The sequence below is a fragment of the Mesoplodon mirus genome (assembly GCF_964341445.2).
Source record: "Mesoplodon mirus genome assembly, chromosome: 17".
Taxonomy (NCBI): domain Eukaryota; kingdom Metazoa; phylum Chordata; class Mammalia; order Artiodactyla; family Ziphiidae; genus Mesoplodon; species Mesoplodon mirus.
In genome coordinates, this window is record NC_138993.1 from 75808802 (window position 1) to 75826495 (window position 17694).

The following is a 17694-nucleotide window of genomic DNA, read 5'->3' on the forward strand; positions in this document are numbered from 1 at the left end:
TAAGACCTTTGAGGGTATCAAATTTCTAAACAGAGTCCACCACTCTGCTACCCTTTGCTGTCTACATCATGCGGCCAGACCATGACCAGGGAGTGATGAAGAAAATCTGCCACTGATTACTTTTCCATATTTTCATATTCCTGGTCTTGGCCACCATTGAGAAATACTTAGGGAGTATTTATGGACAACTTGCCTGACATCCAGCAACTCACATAAGGGAGTTAGTATGATTTCACTCTCTATTGGGACAGCTTTCATCAGACATATTTGGTACCTAAGTGTGATTGCTTTGATTTACCAAGACATAGAGTAATAAGTTTCAAAGGACAATTCTTAAGGATGGCATAAAGATGGCATTTCTATCCATGTACTTAATTTGAAAGGGATAACTATTATGAATACATCTTCTATTTGCATTCTAATTTCTATAACATCTTTCAAAATGGAGCTTGTGTGCGTGTGTATGTGTATGTGTGTGTGGAGGGTGTATATAACATATATATATATATATATATATATATATATATATATATATATATATATTTGACTACTCACCAAATAAAAATCCCATTGTGGAAATTATGGCCTCTTATTTATAAAATTCTAGGATGTGCTTATGCATTATCCCAGCTAATGAAGGCAATTAGATAACAAAAGTTTAAAGAATGAGAAAGCTGTTAAATCAACCCTTTAGATTAATGATCTCCAGGAGGATGCTTCCCAAGGGCCACATCAAAGCAGAAAGAGAGTTGGATAGATGAGAGATATATTTGCATATGATTTGTGTGTGATTTGCATGTCATTAGCATATGTGCGCTTGCTCTGAAGTCTTTTAACTTTCGAGTTAAGAATTTCCCTTAAAATGTCTTTTCCTCTTTTCTATGCAGCCTCATCCACTCATGGATGCAACAGTCCTTTATGACTATTAGATAGAAAAAAGATGAAAATTTGACAAGCCAGCTGAAAAGGTAATAGGGACAGTGGGTGTCACCCCAAAATCTTTGCTGGGCCATTAATAGCCTAGTATATAGAGAACATGACTGAATGAACGAATCAGGAAAAAGAAAACGGTGCTTCTAACCTTGCCTTGACCAAGGGAGTCTAACCTGGTTACCAAATCACTTCCTACCTAAAATACAAGGTCAGATTTTACTTTATTTTATTTTTTGTAATAAGATTAAGATTTTAAATTCTTAAAAGTCCCAAATGCAGGGCAGGCCCCAGGAAAAATAGAAAATCATCATTTCTTGTCCTGGGACCCCCTTTCTGTCCTGGTCTTTGCTGCTGTCAATTGCTTCCTTTCCCCATTCGTCAGAAGTGCACAGGCCTCGCTCTCCCCTGAGCACCAGATCCTCACCCAAACAAAACCCACTTTCAGAAAGGGTTTCATATCAGTCATTTGCACCTTAGCATAAATTTGCTAACAGCTCATTCATTCAACAACAGTCATCAGAGCACCTACTTTTTTATTGATTCATTCACTTAAACATGTTTTCTGAGTGCTTTAAAGATTCCAACCACAGTGCTGAAGACACAGAGACAAGATCCCAGGCTCTGCCTTTGAGCTCATGGTCTACTGAGGGGAGAGGAGCAAAGACCAGCATATAAAATATAAGGTGTTCAGAGTGGAGAGTTACTGAACTGTGTTCCTTCCAAGTTCATTTGAAGTTCTAACCTCCAGCACTGGAATGTGACCTTATTTGGAGATAGGGTCTTTACAGAGGAAATCAAGTTGAAAAGAGGTTATTAGGGTGGGTTCTAGCCCAATGTAATTGGTGTCCTTAGAAAAGGGAAATTTGGACACAGAGACACACAGAGAGGAAGACGGTGTGAAAAGGCAGGGAGAAGATGGCCCAGGGGAGAGGCCTGGAGTGGCTCCTTCCCTCACAGCCTAAGAACCAGCCCAGCAGACCCCTTGGTCTCCAGCCTCCCAGCCTCCATGGCTAATAAGTTCTGTTGTCTAAGCCCCCCAGTCTGTGGTGCTTTGCTAGAGCAGCCCTAGGGAACTACTTTATGCAGTGAACAGGGTTTTAGACACATGTGGAGAAAGAGCAGTTCCATCAGCCTTGGGGATCAAAGAATGTCTCCTCAAGAAAGTCTTGGTGAAAGTCCCTCACCCAGGGGTGGGGCAGTAAGTCCAAAAATGCCTTTCCAGGCCCTGAGGTTGAAGCAGTCTTCCTCAGGCTCAGAGGAAAACATGGAACTCAAAGAAGCAGACACCTGGAATGTCCTCTGGAGGCTCCACGAGTCAGGTCTGTGGGCACCACCACCCACTACTTGCTTTTGACTTTTATACTTCCTTATATAAAACTGGTAAATATGGCCAGATTTTCTTACACTCAGCCAATAGCATATTGATACATATGAAAAACAGCAGTGATAAACATGATAACTGATCATGTCTTTCTCAAAAGAACCAGAAGACTTGTGTTCTCTGACCATCTGAGTCCCGTTCTTTCTTGCTTGGGGTGACCTCAGGAGTCTTGATTCTAGGGTCAGATGTTCTGCTTTTATCACCAGTTCCAGAAACAGTAGCTGCAAATTGCAGTATAAATACTGGTTCCCAAATCTGCAGCGGGCTTCACTCTCGCAAAGACAAGACAACCCTGGGTCCCAAACTTCAGCCATATCCCAGGTCCCACGATCAGGATGAGCAGTGCTCTTACCCTGGAAGGGTATCAGTACACTACACCATCACGCAGAGAAACTAAGAATCTGGACTAGGAGAACCCTTCAGTGTTCATCACATTTCTGCCGTGTGCAGGGTGGAGCTTAGAATAAGCTCTGGGGATCCCAGAGACAGTAAGACAGAGCGCCCACCTTTAAAGAATTCACGCCCTCGTGAGGAAGCTATGAGGGCTTTCCTTCCATGAAATTTGAGGTCATTCCAAAATATTTTGCAGACTGTGGAAGGATAGGGTCTGACTCTCAATGATTTAAAAAACATGGATACCATTAAAATATTTGACTTCTCCATGCTTTTGTCAACTTGTGGTTTTTTGTTTTTGTTTTTGTTTTTTTAGTTCCTTGCTCAGAGGGGATAAACAAGCACAGAAGGAAGCTTGCATTCAAGTGGATTTTAGTTACTTGGCATGTGGGGGTGGGGAGAAATTCTGGAAAGTTCAGGAGTTACATGCAAAGGTTGGTTTCCTTGGTAAGACGGGGCTATGGGATATGGTCAATTCTCTTTATGAAGCTGCGTGCAGCAAACACGTATGGCACTTTCCCCAAAGCAGAGGAGACACCCCCTCTGGGTGTCTGCCCCTCAGCTTGGCACCCTGGTTCAGATGCAACCTACCAGCTGGGCCTGGGTGCGTCATTTCTGAAATTGAGCAAAGCAATGAAACCTCGAACTTGATCAGGTGAGGCAGCCTTTCCAAATGCCGATGTCCTCTGGTCAAATTCATCTCAAGTTGCCCTTGCATAACCCACCCCTTCTCATCTCACTTGGAAATGCGTTCTGTGGACTCCCTGATTTTTTTTGTTTTGTTTTTTCATCTACTTTTTTAAAAAATTGAAGTTTAGTTGGAATAGACCCTTGATCTTTTCTGTCTTCAAAACTCACCTCCTTGGGGCAGCTTCCTGTGGAGACCACAGCACATTCACTCTCCCTGCTCACTGAGCCCTCTCTTGTCCTGTCGTGCTGGACCTGCCAGCGAATTCACCTGCCCTCTCTGTGGACATCACTGCAGCCACCACCCCTGTGGAACCAAGGAATGAGTCCGTGGCTGAGCAAGGTTGATCAGCCACCTGTGAAGGTGTTTGGCCTGGGAAGATGGACCGGGCCAGTCAGAACCCCTCCCTTGGGAGGTTGGACATGAAAGTAACATGAGAATAAAGCCATCAGTAGCAGGATCTGAAGCCACATCAGGTCACAGCAAGTTAGGAGGGAGACCAAAGAGTGAGATGGAGAGGAAGCCACTAGCAGCTGGGAAGCTGCCGTGCAGTGAGAGGGAGGAGGGACAGACAGTGCAGACTCAAATGCTGAGAAACAAATCAGGAACCTGTGAAAGGTTTGCCCGGCGTGAGGGCGGTGGGAATTTGCTAGCAATGCAGGTCCCTGATGGCCTTGTGGCTCAAGTTCCTCCAGGGCCAGTGGGATAAAAGCAACTGGAGAATGCCATCTCCACCCAGTTCTGTGAGCATCCCACGTCTGCCCCGAGGCACCCCAACGATGTGCCTTTCTGTGTCTGAGACAGCTAACCAGCCATGCTACAGATCCACGTGGTAAACTAGTGCTTTGTGAATGTAGGCAGAGTAGATTTTCTGGACACCTGATTTCCTCTTAAGGGCTTGAGATCTTTTGGGTTTCGTTTCTTTAATTTCTGTTTCTTACACCAATTTTCAGGGAAATCATTCTATGTAAAAACATTGCACAAACAAATGACTGTAACACTGTAGATCTATTTTTTAACCTATGTTTTGTCCACTGATTACAATTAGTAACCTTTGTGGCTTTCGACATCTCTGTTCAGTGGTCATTCCTCTGTTCAGAGGCTCTTCTTTAAAAGATATTTTATTTTGTAATGGAAAATGCAAATATAATAAAAAGTCACAGGGAAAACGTGTCTCCACTCCCCAAAGCAGTGCATATGGAGGAGAAATCGGGCATAGCCAACTGCTCAGAGCTGCCTCCTCTGAGGGCCTGGCCCCCTGGGAGGAGGGAGGAGCCCGCTGGGACATCCAAAGTCCAGGCTTGGCTCTGCCCAGCAGCTCCCCAACGCTTGCCAAGAAGGAATCCTCCCCCTGGGCCACCAGGAGCTGAGCTAACCTCATCTTCCCCTGGAGTCACCCCACACAGCATCCCCAAAGCCGCTGCTTTCACCACCCTGCAGCTGACCCGGCATCCCAGCTGGCAGGGACACCTTCCCAGTGGTGCCAATGTCTGCGTCTGCATTTTCCCAAAGTGCACCCTTGCCACTCAGGCTCAGATTCACAAATCAGGTTCTTCAGTGTCTCTGACCCCTCAGCCGCCTTGGACACCGTGTGCTAACCTCCATTTTCATACATTCTGCTAGTATTGATGGTGCCATTAATTTTATTTTTATATGTCCGTATATCTTTTTTAGATATGTGTTCTGTGGTCACTTGATGTTCACAATTAGCATATTTATGACCTGAAGCAATCAGAAGACCACATCTCTATGTATTTTAGAGCTGGTGACACCCAGGAAGCTGGGCTGAGTCCCAGCCGAGGGACAATTCTCCGTGAGCATCATATCATAACATTGGCCGTGATGGCCGCGTCGTGGCTTCAATGTTCATAAATGGATTCAAAACCAACTCAATTATTCCAAAGGCACTGGTGCAGATGGCTTTATGAGTTAGAAGTGTGATCTTTAAAGCAGCCCAAAAGGAATAGAATTTGCATTCCTGATACGGATTGGGAATATCAATGTGGTCACGTCCAACTTCTCACGGCCAGTGCCACCAACACCCGTGACACAAACCGGAGCGGTCCCCCCGACTCCACTGCCCACGTGTGCAGGTCACTCCAAAGAAGGGTCAAGCATAAGCTTCTCTACCACTCGAGATGCCTCCAGTTTTGCTCATCACCTAGTTCGTGGAAGAACTGGACCTCACTCGGGCAGTATTTGTATTGCTGTGTTAGGGAACTTCAGAATCACCAAGCTAAGGTGCTGGTTTTTCTCCCAGCCAGCCTCCAGGGGCAAATTTGGGAGTTGTGTTAATCCGTTTCCTATCTCATCCCCCCCAAACATCCCAAGTTTGGTCTTGTAATTAATATTATATTTGCATAATATGTAAGAAGAAAGAGCTGTCTGTCAGTTATACCCCGAAGTCACTGAATTAAACATATTAAACTTCTTATCACAAAACACATAAAACCAGAGAAAAGCAAATCTGAATTCCAAGGGCTTCCCCCACGATCCTCCTTTAAAATGTGAGTTCCTCACTTGTCTTAAAATATAAGTCAATTGTGTAAGAAATTATTTGCCTACACGTTCAGTAGTTTGTCTCCTACATAAGGATCATGACACATGGAGGGGAAGAGAAACACAACTGTCCATGGCCCTGCTTTGTTGTTCCGCCAGCTAGTCAGTGTCAAGGAGAGAAAAGTTCTCTATACGAAGCCCTGGATTAGATGCTGAGAGACAACTGTTGCTACATGTACATAGAAGCCTGGTTTACAGAGAGAGTGAACAGAGGGTGGAGAAAGATGCTCCAAGCAGATGTCACTTAGGTTCAATTATTGAACCAACCAGCATCTCTCAACAAAGCTTCTAAAGAGAGCTGCCACACCAACAGCCCTTAGGGACAGGAGCTGTGCCTGAGAGGGGACCTGGCTCCCACCCTGATGGGATGAGACACCCACCTCTGTATGGGGTGGTGACATCACCCCACCCCCTCAGGGTCACATCAAAGGAGCCCACCCTTTCTGAGACTATTGTCCTGACCTCCTTTCTAAAACCAGCCTTGAGTCAGCAGGAATGAAATGATCTCTCTCTTATTTTCTTTTGAGGACAATAATTTATGCTTTATATATTTCAAATGGAAAGAATGCACACTTAATGAGGAGACACACTATCCTACTTTTTAAGCATAAGTTACTTTGAGCTATTTTTCCCAAGTCAATCACATTCAGATGCACCAAGGTCATAGACCCATTATTTTCACATTTTGCCAGAATTTTCGTGTGACATAATGTGATAAACACAAATGAGATGAATCAATTTAGGTTTGCTTCGTGCCCTCAGGTTGATTTAAAGAAGGAGAAAACAGGAACTCTTCCCCTTGGATTTGGTATAGGGGCTGGTACATAGTGTGCTTAATGAGAGTAGTCAGATAGCTAATTATCATAATATTCAGTGTGGGAAAAGATGAGAAAGGTGAAGTCACGTGTTCTCCTATCCCGTAGTGTGCTGGGCTCATCCTAAGGACACCATGATGAAGGGGGCTTGGAGAAAAGAATCTGAGATGCTTCCAGATGTGCTGTGTGTATCATACAATGCACCCTGCTGTGGACTTTGATAAAGACATACTTGTTTTCCCTATGGGCTTCAGATATTAGATTTGTACACCTGTAGCATGTGACATTTCAGGTGACAGAACCTTGATGCCACCGATGCCAAATCCCTTTTCCTTTCAGTGTTCAGGTTTGTCTGCCTGATCCTGGCAGGGGCTCTCCCACCCACACGGCCCACCCCCAGCACGGCGAGCTGGTTTTCAGAGGACATCCAACTAACACCTGAAAAGCTGTTAACCACTACAGGTGACGGACCTAGCCTTCTTATTAAATGTGCATTTAAAAAAATCAAGGTATAGTTGAATTACAATGTTTCAGGTGCATAGCAAAGTGATTCAGCTATATATATATATATATATATATATATATATATATATACACACACACACACACGTATATCTATTCTTTTTCAGATTCTTTTCCATTATAGGTTATTACACGATAGTGAATAAAAGCCTCTGTAACTCAAAGAAACACACCTCTGGGGAAGAGTCTTAGGTGAACAGAGGAGGTACTTCTTGGAACAGGGACAGTCTTAACACCCTTAAGTCACTTTCCACAGTCAGGGGCCCATTGCTAGTAATTGGAAGCTTGATCTGTCCCATTAATGGAAAAAACATGGGGCATCGTCGGACCAAGATATCAATGAATAATGCTCTCACTTGAATTCAAAATTGTTTCAATATCTAGGAAATTATCTGGAAGGATTAGAAAACCAGATAATATGCTTTGGGTCCTAATCATAAGGTAATCAGGATCTGGGCAGCTGAATGGTTCTCTGATGGCCTGGAAGGAAACAGGAAGTGCGAACACTGTTGTGTGGTTACAAGGGGAAGGTTAACACAAACCTCAATGCCGATCTCCTCTCACTGGCATATTTGTACCCAGGAAACAAGTTCCCTGACTGTGCACTCAGGCCACTCATACTAGAAGTTAGTTTCTACTGACTCTTAACAACCCAAACAGCAATCTCAGATCTAGGCGTCAGAGCCTCTCAAAAGGACAACTGGAAAGTGAGTAATGTGTAGCCTGTAATATTTCTATTTTTAAAGGAAACCGAAGGGAAATCCCAGGAATTAAAAAGGCTGATCAGTCTCATCCAGGTACCAGGAAAACGGACTGAGGAAAGAATTACAGGCTTCAGCCTGACATTTGCAGCAGTGTAATCTGAGAGCATCGATGCGTCCAACTTCTTAGGAGAGGGAAATAATTACCACCGTGAGGTCAATACGAATTCTCTCCATTGAAATGTCAAAAAGAGTGTGCCTTTTCAACTGCTATGATCAAACATACCCTGTAAATTTCCCTCATTTTCTTGTTTTCCAGGTCACCCGAGAAGGATTTCTGACCATCTTTCTGGTGACAGCAGTGACAGGACAACCTGGAGGAACAGTCCACTGACACTGCCGCCTGGAGTGGAATTTCCGAGAAGGCTGCTAGGCTGTCACATCCTTGTGTCCCGCTCTTGAATTCTTCCATTCTGATCAGGTCTTTTTCATAGCTTCTAGCTCCTTGTTAAAATTTTCACTGTGTACATCTATTCTTTTACCTAATTCACTTAACATTTTATTACCAATGCCTTGACTTCTTTATCAGGTAATATTTTTCTTCTGTTTCATTATTTTTTTAAGGGTTTCTCTTGCTCTTTCAATTGAGAGCAGTTCCTCTGCCTTCTCATTTTGCTTAACTTTCTCTGTCTCTATGACTTTAGGTGAAACAGTTACCTGTTGCAGTCTTGAAGGAGTGTCCTTATGTGGAGATGTCCCTACACAGACCTCATGTGCCCAGAGCCTTTGGGGGGAGAGCTGGATCTGATGTGAGCATAAGTCACGTCCTTCCTCAGGGTGGGCTGGCAGCTCTCACTCTTGTAGGAGGTGGGGCTGGAGATGGAGGGGCTAGAACTGGAGCCAGGTGTGATCTGGGGCTTCCCCTCTGCTCGGTGGCCATCACCACCATATTGGGAGTGGCGTCTGATCTCAAGTTGCTGAAGCAGAAGCCCTGAGGGCCAGGCTCAGGCTGGCTCTGTTCCCTTTAAGTGTGTGTTTTCCCTTCTCTCCACACTGGGACCCTTGCCCCAGAGGGGAGTGTGCCGAAGCAATGGGGTCCATGTGGGCTCTTGGTTCATGTCAACTGCAGACAGAGGTCCAAGCTTCCTCCAATACACTGTCTGTGCCAGCGTCTGTGGCTCTGCTCAGATGCAGCCTTGAGTGCAAGTCCCTTTCCCCCCAGCCTCCACCACCCCCACCCTGTTGCAGAGCCACAACATGGAGCTGGCATGGCCTTCGCAGACTCTTGGGGTGTATGGGGGTGAGCTGTGGTGGAGTCGCAGCTGTCAGACATCTGGGCGGCTTCTGAGGTGCTGCTTGAATAAGCACCAGCAATGGCCACCGCCCCACGCCGGTTCCACCGCAGGAACTGGTCACCTCTGGCTCCCATGGTGAAGTCTTCTCTCTGGTCATGGCTGTCCCAGGTCCAGTGCTGCTGTGCTGTGACTCAGAATGAACAAGGCTGGGACAGCCACCTGGCTCAGGTTGGAAGCTGAGGGCAAATATGACTCAAGGGATATTGACCTCAAGTTTACCTGAAAGCCAAAGATCATTCAATATTGAGTCAGACTTCAACTTAATTATACATTAAAAACTATCGATGAGGGATTTCCCTGGTAGTGCAGTGGTTAAGAGTCCACTTGCCAATGCAGGGGACATGGTTCGAACCCTGGTCTGGGAAGATCCCACATGCTGCGGAGCAGCTAAGCCTGTGTGCCACAACTACTGAGCCCACGTGCCACAACTACTGAAGCCCGTGCACCCTAGAGCACGTGCTCCGCAACAAGAGAAGCCACCACAATGAGAAGCCTGTGCTCCGCAACGAAGAGGAGCCCCCACTCACCGCAACTAGAGAAAGTCCACATGCAGCAACGAAGACCCAACGCAGACAAAAATAAATAAATAAAATAAATAAATTTTTTAAAATATCAATGAATAGATAGATCAACACACGTGCGATAAGGTACAGTAAAAGGTTAATGGTTGCATCTTGGTATTGGGTACACATGTGTTCACTGTAAAATTCTTGCAGGGTTTCTGAATGCTTGAAAATTTTCATAATAAAATGTTCTGAGGACATATTAAAATAACACATTAGAAAAATTTACTCTTCTCAAGTTGAGAAACAAATTTCAGGTTAGAATAAAAGTCATTAAAAGTAATTACTAAAGTTCATCAAATTTGAATTGATGTTTATTTAAATCCTACTCCATATAGTCACCATCTCTTAAGCTAAATTAATAATGTCATCTGCATTTGATTCTGTTTTTGTCTTAAAAGAGAAGGTTAAATTGAAAGGCAGGCTAATGTCTATTTCACTTAAACACATCTATGGATAATATTGGGATATTGAAGTTATGAAACTGAGTAGAAATATGTTCTAATTTCATGGAAATCACCCATAAAACAAATGACACAACGTTTTCAGTATGAAATGCTTATGGGAGTGTTAAAAGACCTTATTTTTGGATATTCAATTAGTACCTTAAATTTAACAAGACCAGTAATAACTGGTAGATGACCCCAATAATGAAAGCCAGCCCCACTTCCATGTTAAATGGTGTAGCTCTAAAATTCCTTAAAATGCAGTAGCAAAATAATCTTCCTACTCCAAAAAGAGATTGAAACTGTAAGGTTGTATATATTCTAGACTATTCAGAAGAGTACAAATTAGAAACCAAACTGGAACTTTGTAGCATCAGAGGAAGATGGTGGCTCTCTAAAAACAAAATGGCTCCATGAATATTATGACCAAAGCTAGTTTTTAGGAGAAACGGTCCTCAAATGTCTTCAGATTCTCTTAAATACAAACAAACAAACAAACAAAAGATTTCAAAAGAAATGGATACAGAAATATCAAGTTCTGCCAGGTGTAATTTCTAAGAATCCAAAATTAAATGAGGACATACTTATAATAAGTTGATCATGCACAAGGAAATGAAGCAATTCCTACTCCTTCCCTCCCTCCCTTGCATACCTAGTAGGGAAGAACTTCTCCGTTACAAAGAACTTCTTTCTAAGGTGCCTAGGACCATTTTGATCCCTTCCCTCTCACTACATCTATATTTATTCAATTGCTTCCAGTTCAGAAAAATGGTCTTTGGATAGCACTTTCCATGTTGAACATGAAGCTGGCAGAGAAAGGTGCTGAGTTTGGAAGGGTCACTGGAGCAATGCCTCTGGAACTCGAACCATGTTAGTTCATTATTTCTAGCAAAGGTCTATTTCATATTATCCAAAATAAATTCTTCTCCCAATTAAGAAGACTGGGCTGCAGTAATAAGAAAGCACACCTCAATGGAGCAGATCCATGGTAGATGGATGACTGACAAACACCAGAGAATTGGCTATAAGCAGTGCTAATATAGTAATATATATAATTAATTTAATAAATAATATATATTAATTAAAATGTGAGGGACTTTAAGATTGAGGCAAATAGAACAGTATATAAATATACTCTAGTTTAGTAAATTTGTTTTTCACAAGAGTGTGGGATAGAAATTCTGAAACTAGTTTTTGTGTGTTCCAAGACTGAAAATCTAAGTAAATATACTCAGGTAATGACAACCAGGACTCTCATTGTCAGAATAATAAGTTACAAATGAACTGGAGGCGATGCTAAAATGAATCTCAGCATGTTGAATTGGAACCAAAGGCATGAACTAATGAATAAAACACACACACACAGAGATAGATAGATATTGAAATAGGTATAGATGTATATAGGTACATTTGTATACATATACATTTTTTTTGATCTGTCCATGAAGAAGGCCTAGAAACAATGAATGAACTAAAGTAACAATGAGCATAGTCAGCACCCATATCTTGGTTCCTAAATATCATTTTCTGGTGATAACAAGAGTTTTTTAAATAAAGAGCTGTTCCATGCTTGGGCAAGGAAAGTATAAGACAAGCCTGGAATATCCTGTGGTTCTGGCAGAAACTAAGGAAGTGCCCCAAAAATGATGGAGATGTGTCAGAAACACAGTAGTCTATGCAAAAATTCCCAAATGGGCTTCCCTGGTGGCACAGTGGTTGAGAGTCCGCCTGCCAATGCAGGGGACACAGGTTCATGCCCCGGTCTGGGAAGATCCCACATGCCGCAGAGCAGCTAGGCCCATGAGCCATGGCTGCTGAGCCTGCACATCCAGAGCCTGTGCTCCACAATGGGTGAGGCCACAAAAGTGAGAGGCCCATGTACCGCAAAAAAAAAATTCCAAAATGTCAAATCTGGAACAATATGAGCAATAAAACCAGACACCTAAATCTAGCCATTTCAGTAATTACATTAAATATAAATGGCTTACAATAGTGCCAATTAAAAGAAATTGACAGGTTGAATTAAAAAAAGAAACACTAATGATATGCTATTCACAAGAAACCTGCCTCAAATATAATGATATAGATAAATTAGAAGTGAAAAGATTGTAAAATAATATACCAAGTAAACATTAATCAAAAAAACCAAAATGGGTATAGTAATATCAGAAAAAGTGGACTTCAGAGCAAGGAAAATTACTGAAGATAAACATAGATATTTCAAAATTATGAAAGGTCAATAAACCAAAAAGAAGTAATAATCCTAAATGGGTATGCATCTAAAGCAAAGCTCTGGATGATATGATGCAAAACCTGAAAATAGATGGACAAATCCACTATTGTCATTTGAGATGTCAACACTCCTCTTTGTAGTGATTGATCAAATAAAAAGATAGAAACTCAGCAAGGAACTTAAAAACCCAAACAGTATCACTGAACAACTTTACCTCACTGACATCATAGACTCTCCATTTAACAAGCAAAATGAAAATTCGCTTCAAGTGCACACAGGACGTTAATCAAAACAGGCCATATTCTGGGACATAAACCTTAACAAAATTAAAAGCATTTTATTTACACAAAGTAATTCTCTGGCCATATGTAACTATAAATCAGTAACAGAAAGATACTTTAAAAATGTCCAAATATTAGAAAATTTAGCATCATATTTTTAGACCCTTGGTTATGGAGGAAGTCTCAAGAGAAATTAGAAAACATTTTGGAAAAAATATAAAGGAAATGCAATATATGAAAATTTGTGGGATGCAGCTAAATTATAGCTTAGAAAGAAATACATAGCATGAAATGTTTATATTAGAAAATATCCCAAAACAACTATCTTTGCTGCTACCTTAAGAAATATGGAAAAGAAGAGAAAATTAAACTCAAAGCTAGCAGAAGGAAAAAAGTAATAAAACAAGGAGCAGAAATCATTGAAATAAAAATAGAGAAAAATCACTGAAAACAAAAGATGGTGTTTTTGAAAAGATCAATTAAATTGACAAGCCTCTGGACAGACTGATCAAGGTAACAGAGAGAAGACACATTATCAATGTCAGAAAAGAAAGAGATTATATTACTACAGACCCTACAGACTTTAGGTAGATAATAAGGGAGCACTATAAACAACTCTGTCCATAAGTGTCACAAGTTACATGACGTAGATCAACTCCTTTAAAGATTACAAAAACTCACTCAAGAAGAAATAAATAACATGGTGTGTCTTATGTCTATTACAGAAATTAGATGTATAGTCAAAACCTTCTGGTAAAGAATATCCCAGGCCAAGATAGTTTCAACAATGAATTCTACCAAATATTTAAAAATGAAATAATGCAAATTCTACACAATCCCTCTGGAAAATAGAAAAGAACACTCCCTAGCTCATTTTATGAGGCAAGTTTTACTCTGACACCAAAAGGATCAAAGGCATAAGAAGAAAAGAAAATCACAGACCAATATCCCTCATGAACATCAGTATAAAAATCTTCAGGAAAACATTAACAAATTAAGTGCAGCAACATATAAAAGAAATGCTGCAACTCTGTAGGTACACTAAAAACCACTGACTTGTATACTTTAATCAGGTGAACATTATGATCTGTAAGATAACTCAGAAAGCATTTTTTTTAATTTATGTGTGCGTAAAATCTGGCACATAAATATATGTAGCAGCTTTATTCACAAGTGGAAACAATGTAGATATTCTTCAAAGGATAAGTGGTTAAACAAACTGTAGTACATCCATACAAAGGAAGGCTGCTCAGCATAAAACAATGTACTCTCCGATGCTTCTAACAATATGAACAAATCTTAAATTCACTTTGCTAAGTGAAAGAAGCCAGAAGCAAGAGGCTACATACTGTAAGTTTCCATTTGTATGACACTCTGGAGAAAGCAAAACTATAGGGATGGAAAACAAGTCAGTTACTGCCAGTCGGGGGTTGGGTAAGGGTGTGAGTGAGTGTGAAGAGCTGCACAAAGGGATTGGGGGATGGATGTGCCGTTGGGGGTACATGACTCCATGCGCTTGTCAGAACTTGTAGAACTGTACGTGAAAAACGAAGTTTATTGCATGCAAAGAAAAATATACAACAATCTCTGACATGCCACCAAAGTAAGAAATGTTATCATCTCAAATATTACATCAACAGAAATAAAACTGTAAAATAAACAAATTAAGCATCCAAGTCAAGGAGTTAACAAAAGATTAAAATATATTGAAGGAACCCAGATAAAAGCATACAATAGAATAAGGGTAGGACAAGTGAAAAAAACAAAAGCAGTTCCCTGTAATTTCAGTGATGTTGATGAACCTGAGTCTAGCCCAGCCAAGGGAGGAAAAGGAAGAAGAGGTGATGAAAGCATAAATACAAAATTTATAATGACTGAGAAGAAAATCCTTAAGTGGAGAACTTTTTCTAATCAAAAGAAACTATTTGTCAATCTATGCAAATACATATTTTTTTAAGATTTTTTGATGTGGACTATTTTTTTTAAGTCTTTATTGAATTTGTCACAGTATTGCTTCTGTTTTCTGTTTTGGTTTTTATGGCCGCGAGGCATGTGGGATCTTAGCTCCCTAACCAGGGATCAAACCTGCACCCCCTGCATTGGAAGGTGAAGTCTCAACCACTGGACCACCAGGGAAGTCCCCACTCTATGCAAACATATTTCAAAAAAATTTTTAAGTTGGATAATTTGCTGAGAAGTCCAAACAGAGCAAGATCCACAGAAGAAACAAGGACAAATTCCATCCCTAAAAAATCAGGTCTGGATGGTTTACAGGGGGATGCTACCTAAATTTTCACATGCGGGCCATTCCAATACTATTTAAACTGTTCACAAGAGCCTAGAAGCACTGACTTCTAGGGACAGTGAACACCAGGGCCCAGAGATCCTGGTGTCTGAGACATATTCCCAAGTAAAAGCCACCAGGGCTGCTCCCAGGACTGGGGCACACAACCCAACCATCCTCTCACACTGTCACACCAGAGATCAAGAAAGAGCTCAAGGATTAAGGGAGGGATGCTGAGGATGCAGGAGCCGGGCCGAAGGATGACCGCTGGCCAAACGTGAAACTGACAGCATCCAGAATCAAAGGCACTGAAACTATTGGGAAAACGCTGCTTTAATAAATATCAATGAAGTAATTGTAAAGAGGGGGAGAGAGAGACCATATTTGCCACTATTAGACTTAGTTGTGTAAACAAGTCCCCGTTTCTCTGGGCCTTCCTGGTTTGTGCCCACAGTAACTGATAGTGTCTCTTTTCACTTTTCTGAGTACTTGAAAAAATACTCTAAAACGCGGGAAAAACAAAAGACTTTCAAGATGGAATAACCGGAAGTAAAGCAAACATGCCGATGTGGACAGAATAAATTCGGAATATTTGCTTATGTGCTCAGTACTAGAAGGTATTAAAGATTATTACTAATTTTTAGTTGGGGTCATGCTATATCGACTCTATAGGAAGATTTCTTAATTTTTGAGATGGATTCTAAAGTATTTTATGGTGTTGTGTCATGATGTCTGTGGTTTGCTTTAAAAGATTTCGGCATAGGGCTCCCCTGGTGGCGCAGTGGTTGAGAGTCCGCCTGCCGATGCAGGGGACACGGGTTCGTGCCCCTGTCCGGGAGGATCCCACATGCTGCGGAGCAGCTGGGCCCGTGAGCCACGGCCGCTGAGCCTGTGCGTCCGGAGCCTGTGCTCCGCAACGGGAGAGGCCACAGCAGTGAGAGGCCCGTGTATCACAAAAAAAAAAAAAAAAAAAAAAAAAAAAAGATTTCAGCATAAATGTGAAACAAATAAGGATGTATATTTGCATTTCCTTGATTTCCATAAATAAATTCTGAAAGGATATATAGAAAGTAAAAATGCTGACTCCTATGGTAGTTATTTTATTTTGTTTTATTTTATTTTTGGTGAAGGGATGGAGGGAATGGAGAAAGAAATGATGGAGGGAAGTTTTCAAAAGTTTGCCTGTGTATAAATTTTTAAATGTGTTTTTACTCAATAAAGTAAATATTTTTACTATCAGAAAACTTCTTCAGTCTTGAACAGATCAAGAATGAGAAAATAAAATCAATCTTTAGAGTGCCTGAGTGATGTCATTGTAAATGTAAGTGAAATAATACATTTCTAATTTTGTTCCCTATAGAAAAACATATTCTTTTTAGGGGTTGTACAGAATATTTACAAAAACTGAGTATGCATGAGACCACATATAAAACCTCACTGAATTTCAAAGGGTAGAAATTGTGCATGCCAAATACTCTGACCACAGGGATATAAAATTAAGTTGTGTTCAAAGACAGATTTATATCCATAAAAGCTTTTATTATTAAACAAGGAGAAATGAAAATAAAAGAAAGCATTCAGTCCAGGAAGTTAATATAAGAAAAACAAAGTAGGAGGAAGGAAGTAATTTTTAAAAAAGAAAATTGTGGCAAAGATAGAATAAAACCAGATTTGATATACACATACAAAGAGCTTATACTCTTAGGGGAAAAAAAGCTAATTAAAATGCCAAACATCTGGCAATCTCTTCTAGAAAAATGAGAAAATACACATACACAAAATAAAGAATGAGGAACTAGCTAGATAGAAGATTAAATTAATAATACAGTTAACCCTGTTGTAATTAAGATGGTTAATTCTATGATAACATATTTGGAAATCTTGCAGAAATAGACTGCTTTTTTAGGGAACTGTAATTTTCCAAAACCTTCTGAATATGAAATACACCATCTAAATGTATAATGATCACAGAAGAAAACTGAAGGATTATCAAAACATTACTCCCAAAAAAAAGGTGCCAAGCCCAGATTTTTGGGGCTAAACTATTTCCAACTTTCAAGGAACAGATAATTATCATGCTATGTAAACTGCTCCAGAGCAGAGGAAATTACAGGAAACTTCCAGTTCAATTCACAAAGCCAGCACAATTCTGATCCCCAAACCTGACAAAAGTGGCACATAAAAGAAAATGACAGGCTATGAATAGGCTTATTAAAATTATAAAGAAAATACTAGCAATTATAGACCAAGTTTATATTAAAATGATAATAGTTCATGATCAAGTAAAATTATTCAAGAAGCACAAAGATATTTTAATATAATATATCCATTAACAGATTTTTTTAAAAAAAACCATGTGATCATCTACAAAATGCCCCCAAAAAAGCATCAGAAAAAATTTCAATATCCATTCTTGGTTTAAAGAAAAGGAAAAAAAGAAAACTATCTTTAGGAACGTGGGATCAGAAGGCTACTATCCTCATAGTAGCACTTAGACTTAATCAGATTTTAGCCAACAAACCACTCACATTAGGATTGTC